We start from the raw sequence: 13352 nt of genomic DNA on the forward strand, positions 1-13352 counted from the left end.
CAATGTATTGCTTTGCTTGGTTTTGCCCATCTGTATATTAAGTTGTTATCTGTAATTACTATCTAGTCAATAACCCATTTGTGGTCACATCTACATACAGGTATATCAGCAATGCAAAAATAATATAATGTAAAAAATAAAATAAAAAATCATCCATGTTTCAATTATTGATTGATAATTTACCTAATAGCATTGATATAAAATCACTGTTTGGCTAGCTGTTGAAGTTTATTTCATATATATATTGCCTTTACTAAAAATTATAATTGCTACCCATCAAATGTATATATTACCAATTTTATTTTATCCAGTACCTACAACACAGGTGATGCTATGCCCTTAAAGGGGTTGTACCAATAATACCAATTATCCTCTATCCACAGAATAGGCAATAAATGATTGCTGGGGGTCTAGCCGCTAGGACCACAGCAAGCTGCCAAACTGCTCCATACAAATGGAGTGGTGCTGTGCATGTGTGACCATCATTCCACTCACTTCTGTGGAACTGCTGCAAGCACTGTCCTCGGCAGTCCCATAGAAGTCAATGTAGTGGGGGGTCACACATGCGCACTGCTGCTCTGCTGCTAATTTTACGGCTCTTGCAGACCCAGGTTCTTGTGATCATTGGGGGTTCCAGTGGTTAAAACTCCCAGCAATCAAACACTTATCTACTGTGGATAGTGAATATGTGTTATTAGTGGCACAACCCACGGGGTATTGCCGCATTCTGGAAATACCTGGGGTGCCATGGAGCACTGGTGGATGGGGAGGACTAATATGTGATCACTGGTACAACACAGGAATCTGGACAATATACTCAAGGCATGTGGCCCAGGAGGGCAAAGTTAATGCTCATAGGGGTTTTTATTTTAGGGTACAGGTAAAAATAATATAAAGAAAATACACACTTTAAAGTAAAATATTTTAAATTTTTTCTAATTATATTATGGATTTATATTGGATTATAAAATGGACCTGCCATTACAAACCTGGAATTATAACTGAATATATTTCAGTTAAAAAGAAATTGTTAATATTTAGATAAACCTTTCTAGAAGTTTGACATGCTGGCGTTAATATCATTGCGTAACATTCCGACCAAATGTACAGCCAGTATTAATGTTGTATATATGAGTTTGTAAATACGGAATGTAGGTCATTTATTTGTGAAGATTCCAGCCGCTTCTTAGTATTGTGTTTCGCATGCCAGCCAAACAACTCCACCCTTTGCTAATCCGAACTGTTGGCTTTAAATTTCACAATAAAATAACAAATCATTTTTATGTTTTCTGACAGCTTGAATGTTAACAAGGGTTTTTACAATTTTTGCCATAGTAATGTTAGTAAGCTCACATCCAGTCAGCAAATGATGTATTAATGTTGTTCTTCTATATTATTTTGCTTTTCTTTTTGTTATTTTTTTTGTTTGTTTTACTTTTTCTTTCTTTCTTGAGATTTTGAATGTTATTACAAGTTATTGTTATTTATGTCACATCGGACAATAGATCGTAACACATTTCAATTACAGTGGATTTGTTTTAGGTACATTTAAAAAATGGTGAAAGGAAATACAAAATAAACACAAAAAATGCCAAATGAAAACTACTGATTTGAACATTTTGCTATATCATTGGGTGACAAGGTGTACCTTGATGTGTAAAACTGTACACAAAACAAAACTTCGCTTTTTGTCCAGAATTTTTGTAGAAAGAAAGTTAGGATGTGGCATGGTAGTGTTTCGTCATCCATGAAATAAATCATTATTTTATCAAACTGTGTCAAGATGTCTATTATCGCATTTGCATGAGAGGGGGCGTCAGCAGCAAATTTTGTAAAAAAATAAATAAAAAGCAGGGCAAAATAGCAGAGTATGCTGCAATATTTTGTCCAGCAAAATGCCAGGTTTTACGCTGGGTTCAGACCTGAGCGTTCGCGATGGAGCGCTCTGTATGCGCGATTGTACGGGCGTTTGCAATCGCGCATACAGAGACAAGCGAACGCCCATTGTCGCGCATTCCCGCTGAAGTCTATGTACGGGAACGCGCGACAAGACGCCCCAAAGGAGCTCCTGTACTTCTTGGGGCGTCGGGCGTTTTACAGCGCCGTAAAACGTACGCGCTGTAAAACGCTCAGGTGAGAACCATTCCCATAGGGAATCATTGGTTCTTGCCTGTTGAGCGTTTTACAGCGCGTAGGAACGCGCTGTAAAACGCTCAGGTCTGAACCCAGCCTTATGTCATGAATCCCAAAGTCTCCATTATAGTCAATGGGTCCATCAGGTGCCGTTTGTTTCCATCATATCATGGATCTATTTGCACCATTTTTTCATTTCCCTGTTCCTAGAACAGAACAGAAAGGGCTCATGCACACAACAGTATGGCTTTTTCAGTGTTTTGCGGTCATTTTTTTTTACGGATCCGTTGTTCTGTTTTTTGTTTCCGTCTCCTTTCCGTTTTTCCTTTCCGCTTTTCCGTATGCCATATATAGTATACAGTAATTACATAGAAAAAAATTGAGCTGGGCATAACATTTTCAATAGATGATTCAGCAAAAACGGAACGGATACGGAAGACATATAGATGCATTTCCATATGTGTTCCATTTTTTTTGCGGACCCATTGTTCTATCTTTTCACGGTACGGAAATACTGAAATACTAAAACGGAATGCACACGGAGACACTATTTTTTTTTACTGAACAATTGAAATGAATGGTTCACTATATGTACCGCATACTGAACTAAAAAAATGGCCAGTATACTTAACGCAAAATACTGTCGTGTGCATGAGCCCAAAGACAGGACATATGTAAGTGTAGTCTTACAGGCAGGGCAGCATTTGAGTTGTGCGATCTGTATGGTGACACAGGGTTCTTCACCTATCTTTAATGTATTATTTGTACACTATATGGTATACTTTAGTGTACAATCTCAAAGTAGTGTGGGAAAAATTTCCGAGTAGCTGGTAATATACTCATCATGCACTCCTTAAAATATTTCCACAAAGCATCAGAAGAGGGGTAGTGTTATTAAAGAATAAATGCAACTTAACTTTTATTCTGATCGTTTCTAGAAAGCAGACAAAATAAACAAAATACTTAAATAATGGAATAGTGTTACCGGTATGTCAACAGAGCGACACTTGATAGACACTTGAATAGCGAGCTAGTTGGGGGAAGGGAAATATATAGTCAATTGATACTTTCCCTAAATTGTCCTATCAGGTCTGTTATGCCCTAGTAGCCTCCTAAATACGGAGTCAACTAGCCCTATTACCAAGCCCCTAAAAAATATCCCTATTATGGGGAAGCGGAGGGAAACCTCAATGTATGTTCAAAAACCCACAAAAATAGCACCAAAATCATCCCGACCTATTTCGTCCTGATCGGTTGCCCCAGAATCATCAGGGGACAAAAAGGAAAAACAGTGATTACCACAGTTTAACAGTCTGGTATCGAGGGAGGACCTGATGGCTGCCCTACTCCTGAAGGTGCAAACATGTATAACGGTCTGACTGGGATAGCGTGTCTGTCAGTCAGACTATATATTTCCCTCTCCTCCCCCCCGTACCGTCATTGCCCCAATTAGCCCGCTATTCAACTGTCTATCAACTGTCTATAGTACTATCGACATACTGGACTATTCCATTATTTTAGTATTTTGTTTATTTTGTCTGCTTTTTAGATACGACAGGGCATCATCCAACCTAAGACTATCTCCAGTGAGATGAACAGTGTATTCGGAAAGTTTTCAGACCCTTCAATTTTTTCACATTTTGTGTTCAATCCTTGTGCTAAAATAAAACAAATTCAAGTTTTTCTCCATCACTAAGCATTTAATACCCCATAATGAGAAATTGAAAACAGAATGTTAGAAAATGAATTTTTTCTTATATTATTGATAAGGAAAAACTTGGGTTCAAGTAAAGGCTCTGGCTGGACCACTCAAGGACCTTCACTGAGTTGTCCCGATGCCACTCCTGTGTTGTCTTGGCTGTGTGCTTGTTGGAAGGTAAACCTTCAGCCCAGTCTGTGGTCCGAGCACTCTAGTTCAGGTTTTTATTAAAATTATCGTTTGCTCCCTCAATCCTGACCAGTCTCCCTGTCCCAGCTGCTGATAACAGACCCACAGCATGATGCTGCCACCTCCATGCTTCACCGTAGGGGTGGCATTGGGCAGTGCCTGGCTTCCTCAAAACATGACACTTAGAATTAAGGCAAAAAACTTCAATATTTATTTAATCAGAGAATCATGTTTTCCACAGTTTGAGAATCCTTTAGGTGCTGAGGAGAGACATCTTTCTGGCCTTTCTGGCCATCTACAGTGATGGTTGACCTCCTGGACATTTCTTATCTGCCCACAAGATCTTTGGAGCTCAGCCAGAGTGACCATTAGGTTCTTGATCATCTCTCTAACCAAGGCAATTATCCCCTGGTTATTTGGTTTGGTGGGACAGCCAGCTCTAGGAAGAGTGTCGGTTGTTCCCAACTTCTTCCATTTAAGAATTATGGAGGCCACTGTGCTCTTGGGAACTTTCAGTGCAGCTGAATTTTTCCCCCTTTGTCCAGATTTATGCCTCCAGAAAATCTTCTCTCTACAGGCAGTTTTGATCAATACATGGCTTGGTTTTTGCTCTGATATGCATTGCCAACTGTAAGACCATATATAGACAGGGAGGTGCCTTTTTAAATCATGTTTAATCAACTGAATTTTGTGGACCCCAATCAAGGTGTAGCAACATCACAAAGATGATCAAGAGAAATGTGAGGCCCCCGGAGCTAAATTTTAAGTGTCATAGCAAAGGGTCTGAATGAATACTTGCGTCCATGCAAAATTTTAGTTTTTCATTTTTAATAACATTTCTAAAATTCTGTTTTCACATTGTCATTATGGGGTATTGAGTGCAGATTGATGAGGGAAACTTACTTATTTATTTATTTATTTTAGCACAAGGCTGCAAAATAACAAAACAGGAAAAAAAGAGAAAGGGTCTGCAGACTTTCCGAACGCATTGTATTACATAATACATTGAGGGATCAGGGGAGCACATTGACAGGAAAATGATATGACAATTTTCAGGCTACACAACACACGGCTGGAGGGCTCTCTTTATATCTTGTTCTATGTATTCACAGATAACTGAGTAGCTGACTCCATGTGTTTGCAAGACAAATTCCTGTGGGAGAAAGCAACGCCGGTTCTGTCAATAGTCAATGCATTACAACAAAGGCAACATACATTGAAATGCAAAATCCACTAATTCCACTAAACAACATGTTATCCTTTAATCTTAATCCGGCTATCACTTTTTAAGGGGTGGCCTTGTATTCAGCATCTTCATAATTGGAAAGCTCTTGAGCCTATTTTTTAAAGGCACTTTTATATTGTGTATATTTGCGATTGAAAATTAGTTGTCACATTCATTTTAATAGTTTACCAACACGGTTATAATAAAATATAAAAATTAAGGTGGTTATACAATCTAATTAAATATTAATGAAAGAAAGCTGGGCAATTGCATGAATTAATAAAAAATACATTTATTTATTTATTTATTTATTTATTTATGCAGGAATTTTTAATTGTGTGAAGGTGGACCTGTCGGTTCTCCGAGTTGTCTGTTTCTGCATTCTTCCATTTTTCTGTCATTCATCCTGAAAATGTATGTTTGTCAATGGGACCAGTTTGTACACAAACTTAGCTACTATCTAATCAGTGCAGGGGTGGCATTGACATTCTGGCAACAAAGGACACTTGCTCAGGTACTACCTTTAAGGCACAATTCACACGTCCGCAAGTGTGGTCCACATCCGTCCCGCAATTGTGCGGGATAGGTGCGGACCCATTCATTCTCTATGGGGACGGAATAGATGCACTATGTGCTCTCTGCATCCGCATTTTCGGAGTGCGGCCCTGATCGGCAGTTCTATGGGGGTGCCGGCCAGGTGTATTGCGGATCCGCAATACATTACGGACGTGTAAATGGACCCTTAAGAAGTTTTCCAGTTTGCATCAACGTCCTGTAACCCACCCCTGACATGACAATTGTTTTGCTTTTTAGTTTTTTAATCTCTGCCTTCCCAGAGCCGTATGAGGGCTTGTTTTTTGCAGGACACGTTTTATTTTCTAATGGCCCCATGTAATATTGAATATGATGTAGTCGGAAGCGCGGAAAAAATATTAAATGTGGTGAAATTGGAAAAAAAAAATGCAACTGATCCACAATTTGGTTTTTACCTGTTATCTTCATTCTCTGGGTCAGTACGATTATAATGATACCACATTTATATAATTTTTCTTGTTTTCTATTCTGAAAAAAATAAAAACTTTCTTAAAAAATATTTTTTTCTTTTCATTGTCATATTCTGACCCATAACTTTTTTAATAGTTATGTCTATAGAGATGTGGGGGGGGGGGGGAGGGGGGGTACTTATTTTTTGCAGGGCTATATGTAGTATTTTTTTTATACCATTTTGGATTGTGTAGGACCTTTTGATCATTTTTTATTACATTATTTGGGGAGAAGAAGCAATGAAAAGAAAAGCGAATTGGCCAATTTGAATATTTTTCCATTACACCATTCACCTTGTGGGATACTTTTTAGCGCCCTTTTTGGACACGATAATGCCTAGAATTATTATTTTTTTGTTTATTTGTTTTTATTTTAGTTTTGGGGATGGGGATGATTTCAATTATTTTTATTTTATTATATTTTTAAAAACTTTTTTTTTACTTTATTTTAACTTTAACTGCAGCATCAGTGACAGAGAGCAGTAGAGAAGAAATGAAGCTCAAGAGAGCTGGTAAGCAGACAGCGCCCCCTACACTTTGCAAGTATCATGCGCCCTGTACCACCTCACAGTATAGCAGAGCAGCGGCCGGCTTAAAAGACAGGAGGAGCTCCTGAGTCCAGGATACCTCACTCCTGCATGGTTAAAGAGGACCTTTCATGGGTCCAAACATTATAAACTAAGTATCAGGATATGTAGGGCATAGTGCAGGGATCGAACTGCACTTACTATTTTTCCTGAGCGCCGATCTGTTCACCTGCTGTGGCCCCCGTTGTACTCTCCCACCTGGTATGCTAATTTTTGCATCGGAGCAATGAGGAGAAGACTGAGTCTTTCTCCGTGGGTGTCTCCTTCTCCCCTCGGCTGTAGCGCTGTCCAATCACAACGGAGGACGTCACAGCCAGGGAGAAAAAAAACTCACCTTCTCCCTGATTGTTCATTGGAAGGAGCAATACTGAAGCTGAAGCTGAAATATTTTGGACACATAATGAGAAGGCAGGAGTCATTGGAGAAGACCCTGATGCTCGGAAAGATCGAAGGCAAAAGGAAAAGGGGACGGCAGAGAATGAGATGGCTGGACAGTATCATGGAAGCAACAAACATGAGCTTAGACAAGCTTCGAGAGACAGTGGAAGATAGAGGGGCCTGACATGGTGTGGTCCATGGGGTCGTAAAGAGTCGAGCACAACTGAACAAACAGCCAGGGGAGAAGGAAACGCCAACGGAGAAAGACTCAGGCGTGAGAATACAACGGGGGCCACAGCGGGGGAACAGAGTGGCGCCCAGCAGTGCCCAGGAAAAATAGTAAGTGCAGTTAGATCCCTGCACCATGCCCTACATATCCTGAAACTTAGTTTATAATGTTTGGAACCATAAAAGGTCCTCTTTAATTATCTGGCCTCGACACTGCAGTTTAAAAGCCATCTGTCCGCCCGCTCGCTTCCACGGACGTTCATCTGAATAGCAGCACTGAAGGAGCGGGCCTCTTAGATGATGGGGGCCCTGGGCAATTGCCCAGTTTGCCCCATCTCCAACGCCGTCTCTGGTTGTGTGAAACAGCATGCACTCGGTAGCTATCGCGCCTGCATCGCTCTGGAGTGGCGTCTGATGGTAGATGTAATTTTGTAATGGATTTCTTTTACATTTATTGCTCCTATCTCCCATCCTGGACTGTGCTCACATGACCATGTCCATGCAGCTCCTTCTTATTTCCTGTCACGTCCATGGGTGTGTCACAGCAGAAACAGGGGCAGTGATAGGGGAGTGTCTATATAACTGGATGGTGGGAGGAGCTATAAACTAGCTGGGTGCCAATAGCAGTGATAGGGGAGTGTCTATGTAACTAACTGGGTGGGAGGAGCTATAAACTAGCTGGGCATTGTTAGGGGCAGTAATAGGGGAGTTTCTATGTAACTAGCTGGTGGGAGGAGCTATAAACTAGCTGGGTGTTGTTAGGGGCAGTGGCTGAACTGTGGCAGAGGAGGTAGAGGTGCATCATAGGTGAGTTAAGGTAGTAGACATGCTTACTGCTCCTGGTCCTTCTGATGGAAGTGCTTATTGGTTGATAAGTGCATTCATTCGGAGCTGAGTCAGGTGATCAATGGGCATTGTTCCCATGCTGGGTAAGGAAGTTGGCTTTGCATAGTATAATTTTGCATGGCATGTCCCCTTAATAAAAATGCAGCTCCCTAGCTAGGCCCCCCCTCCTCTCTGGGCTCTTGTGCAGCTGAACTGGCTGAATAGTGGTATGTCCAGTATACCGTGCTATTAACAAAGGGAATGGTAAAATGTCCCCCTTCAACAGAAATGTACTCATGCGTTTCTAGAGAGAATAACAGAGGAACAGCAGCATGCAGAACTCTAAATAAAGGTGTATACAAGTTATTTAGTATATAGCAAAATAAGCATGTCTGGGAAGCTGACAGGGCCTCTGTAATGAAGTAAGACACACACTGGGAGCCATCATAGGTTTAGTTTGTCCATAATTTGGCTATGAATGTACATACAGTATGCTTTTGTAAATGTCTGAAATTCTTGTTACCATGTACAATAATTTTCTGTTATATTGGAAAATCTGTGTGATTAAAAAAAATCAAGGATATTTGGCCACCAAATGTTTAGCCACATGCAGATGCCATCCAGTGTCTGCTGTTACATTGGTGACCAATGCCAGTACAGACCCCAAAAATTAGGCATTCACTTGACATAGAAGGCTTTTTATGCCGCTGTATATACATAAGACAAGGACCATTCTTTGTTGTGTGTGGTGGCGGATATGTGTGGGCTGGCATGAAGAAATTAAATTACACATGGTCAAGGCGAACCATGGCTGTGTAAGATCTTCTAAAATGTCCAGAGATTTTCCTGGCCTGCCGCAAGACGTCCTGGACCCTGGATTATTTGGCAACGAATCGCTGCACGACTAAGTTCAGGACGTGTGCCAAGCATGGCACGTGTGTCATTTTGCCCTTTTTCAGCGCAATCAGCAGATTGGCACCATTGTCGCACACCACTTTACCAACTGTCAAATTGAGCAGGGTTAGCCACAGGTATGTGCGGCGCATTGCTTAAGAAGGAGCGCTGGGCGGCCACAGCGCATGTAAGTATAATGCTGCTGAATAACTGAACATGGCAGACAGGACTTCAGTAGCGTCCTGGCTGCCATGGTAACCGATCGGAGCCCCAGCATTACACTGCTGGGACTCCGATCGGAACTGCCGCTGCCACCAATTATGGGGGGGAGGGGTAGGGCGCACTGCCCACCAATGATTTTAATACGGAGGGGAGGGCGCACTGCCCACCAATGATTTTAATACTGGGGATGGGGGGGCGCACTGCCCACCAATGAAAACATTGTAGAAACATTCCCGGCACCTGATCTCTGACAGGTAGCTGCCGTCCGTGCAATTAACCCCTCAGGTGCCGCGGATGGGAGCGCCCTGTCAGAGGTGCGTCCCCATCACCATGGGAATGCCTCGGGTTTAGAATATACCATCGGATCGGAGTTTTCTCCAATCCGATGGTATATTTTAACTTCAAGCGTCTCCATCACCATGGGAACGCCTCTGTGTTAGAATATACCATCAGATATGAGTTTTCTCCAATTCGAAGGTATATTTTAACTTCAAGAACCCCTATCACCATGGGAACGCCTCTGTTTTAAAATATACCATGGGATCTGAGTTTTCCCGGTAGGGAAAACTCAGATCTAAAAAAGCTAATAGTATTATTTTCCGTTATAACCATGTTATAAAGGAAAATAATAAAGTGAAGTTCGGGTCCCCATGGACTTTAATGGGGTCCGGGTTCAGGGTCAAGTTCAGGTCAAGTTCGGGTCCCGAACTTTGACCTGAAGTTCGGCCGAACCAGGCGAACCCGAACATCCAGGTGTCCGCTCAACTCTACCAGTGAGCAGTAAAAGTTATGTACCTTGCCTGTCCGTGTTTGCTAGGTGGCACCGACACTGTGTGCCAGAGATATATTAATTTCCCGCTGAACGTGGCCATATAGTTCAGGTATGCCCTTCTGTGAGAAATATTTCCTTCTGGGGACCTTCCATTACAGTGTGCCAATGGCCACAAATTTTCTAAAGGCCTCAGAATCCACCAGCTTATATGGCAGTAGTTGGCGGGCTAGCAGTTCCGACTAGTCAGCGGTCAGCCATTGGGCAAAAGGATTATCCGGCATCAGCATTTTTTTACGCTTGAACATTTGGGCCACTGAAGCCTGCCTTGCGCCAGATGAACGCGACAACGGCACGGTGGAAGGTGGAGTGGAGAACAAATGGAAGGAGAGAGGAAAAGGAAAAGAAGCAGGATGTGGAGCACCGGGAGTGTGGCTTTGTGGGTTATGACAGCGTTGCTTCCACTGGGCTCGGTGATGAGAGGCCAAGTGCCTTCTTAAAGGGGTTGTCCAAGTTATATTTATTGATGACCTATCCTCAGGATAGGTCATCAATATCAGATCAGCTGGGGTCCGACACCCGACACCCCCTCCGATCAGCTTTTTGAAGAGGAGACTCGCACGGTGTCAGCGCTGCCTCCTCTTCACTGTTTACCTTCTAGCCGTTGCATCTGCGGTGGTGAGCAGGTGTAATTACACCCAAGCCTTCCTATTGAAATAAATGGGACGGCTTGGGTGTAATTACACCTGCTCACCACTGCAGATGCAACGGCTAGAAGGTAAACAGTGAAGAGGAGGCAGCGCTGACACTGTGCGAGTCTCCTCTTCAAACAGCTGATCGGAGGGGGTGCCGGGTGTCGGACCCCAGCTGATCTGATATTGATGACCTATCCAGGGGATAGGTCATCAATAAATATAACTTGGACAACCCCTTTAAGGCGGTCATCCCTAGGTGAGTGATGGGCTTACTGCGACTTATGCGTTGATAGCACAGGCTGCAGATGGTAACACTATTGTCAGCAGCTAAGACGTTATAAAAAGCCCACACTGCGGAGCCATGTGTCGGCATCCTGGGAGCGCAAGATCTGCATGGTGGATGGCTCGCTCCAGATACATTTGCAGTCTGCTTTTTGCCTCCTGTGCACTGTGAGTTCTGCCTGCTTCTCCTCCTTCTCCTCCCTATCTGCTGCTCTGTCTCTCCCTCTGAACTCCCCTCCTCTCCCTCTCTTGTGGGCACCCACGTGACGTCCATCGATACGTCATCATCGTCACCTTCACCACCACTGAAATTAAAGATCTCAGAGTAGGCAGCAACAGCGGGGACCACCCTCCTTGGGCTGATCTGAGTACTGTCGTCAGACCGCTGGGTGGCAGCAGTTGCTACCTCCTCTTCATCACCCAATGCCAAGAATGGCTGCGCATCAGAAAGGTCTCGGAATAGATGGGAAAATAATTCCTCTGACTTGAGTGGAGGGGCTATGGTGGTGGTATCTTTGGGGGTGCACACAGCAGAGAGTGAGGAGGGTGCAGATACAAAGGTGCAGGCGTTTCTTACCCCTATCACCCCTGTGGAAATGCCTGCCTCTTCCTCTGCCTGTCATTTTCAAAATGACCCTGTACCAAAGTCCCTAGAGAAGAGCAGTATTTGTGGAAGCTGATATATGGCAGGCCTCAATAAGTTGTTGGGGAAGCTGGTATATCACCCTCAAGCAGTAATTTTGTGGATGCAGGTATATGGAAAACCTATATCACTATTTTGTGGAAGCTGATATATGGAAGGCCTCAATCAGTTTTTAGTTGAAGCAGGTATATCAAAACCCGCAATCTGTATTTTGTAGACATAGGTACAGTACAGACCAAAAGTTTGGACACACCTTCTCGTTCAAAGAGTTTTCTTTATTTTCATGACTATCAAAATTGTAGATTCACACTGAAGGCATCAAAACTATGAATTAACACATGTGGAATTATATACATAACAAAAAAGTGTGAAACAACTGAAAATATGTCATATTCTAGGTTCTTCAAAGTAGCCACCTTTTGCTTTGATTACTGCTTTGCACACTCTTGGCATTCTCTTGATGAGCTTCAAGAGGTAGTCGCCTGAAATGGTTTTCACTTCACAGGTATTCTGTCTCAGCATCGGTTGTACCTGTGACAAGCTTCTTGTAGACCCAGTCTGTAAGGATGTATGCGGCAGGTTGAATGATCACTTTAACAGATAGCTTACTCAATGAATAAAGACTCCAGAGGTGTTTTCCAAAGCTTCTTTATGCTTCAAGGTAGCAAGGATATGAACATAGAGGCTTTTTCATAGGTAAATTTCTAATGAAGTTACACAGCTCCCTCACTCTGCAGTCTCTTCACAACAACTATACAAAATGGAGTTACAGCAGGAAATGGAGGGTGGGAACAACCAACTAGCCAGAAACAGCAGGGGTGTAAGGATCATACCAAATAATATAATAACATAACATGTAATAACAACTGCTAGACAGTAAAAGCTGCGTGGCAGCACACTCCCCGCCTGGTATCGTGAGATACCACTATACACTACATTATTTTATTTTAACATACTATTAACATTGCACACAGTAACATGCTATTTAACCTTCTCAAGTATATAAGCTAGCTATATTAAAGGTCTTAAGTGACTCCTTCACATAACGCTGAATCTGAATTTTTGGAAGCAGGCATAATTAAGACTGTCTCGGTGACTGGTCTCAGGAAGGTTTTTGAAGCCCCATCCTTAACGATCCTGACTTCCACACTTCGGACTCTTCCATCATCACTGGTAATGGCCTTTGTAATAAGTCCAACTGGCCACTGGATCCGGTGAGCTTGCTGGTCTTTTAGCAGGACCAGGTCCCCTTCCTTTAAGTTAGGCTTCTGGGTTTGCCACTTTTTACGTCCTTGAAGAAGTGTGAGGTATTCCTTCCTCCATCTATCCCAGAAACAATCTGCAAGGTATTGAGCGTTTCTCCACTGACGTTTATATATGTCCTTTTCATCTTGCAGGAATTCTGCGACTTTGACAGCTAGGGTTGCGCCACACAATTCTAATCTTGGAATAGTGTGAGCAGGTTTTGGAGCTAACTTGGCTCTTCCTAGTAGAAAACCGACATAGGATCTCCCGGAGGGATCTATGATCTTGAGATAAG

This window comes from Bufo gargarizans, chromosome 5, assembly GCF_014858855.1.
Source record: "Bufo gargarizans isolate SCDJY-AF-19 chromosome 5, ASM1485885v1, whole genome shotgun sequence".
In the NCBI taxonomy this organism is placed as follows: domain Eukaryota; kingdom Metazoa; phylum Chordata; class Amphibia; order Anura; family Bufonidae; genus Bufo; species Bufo gargarizans.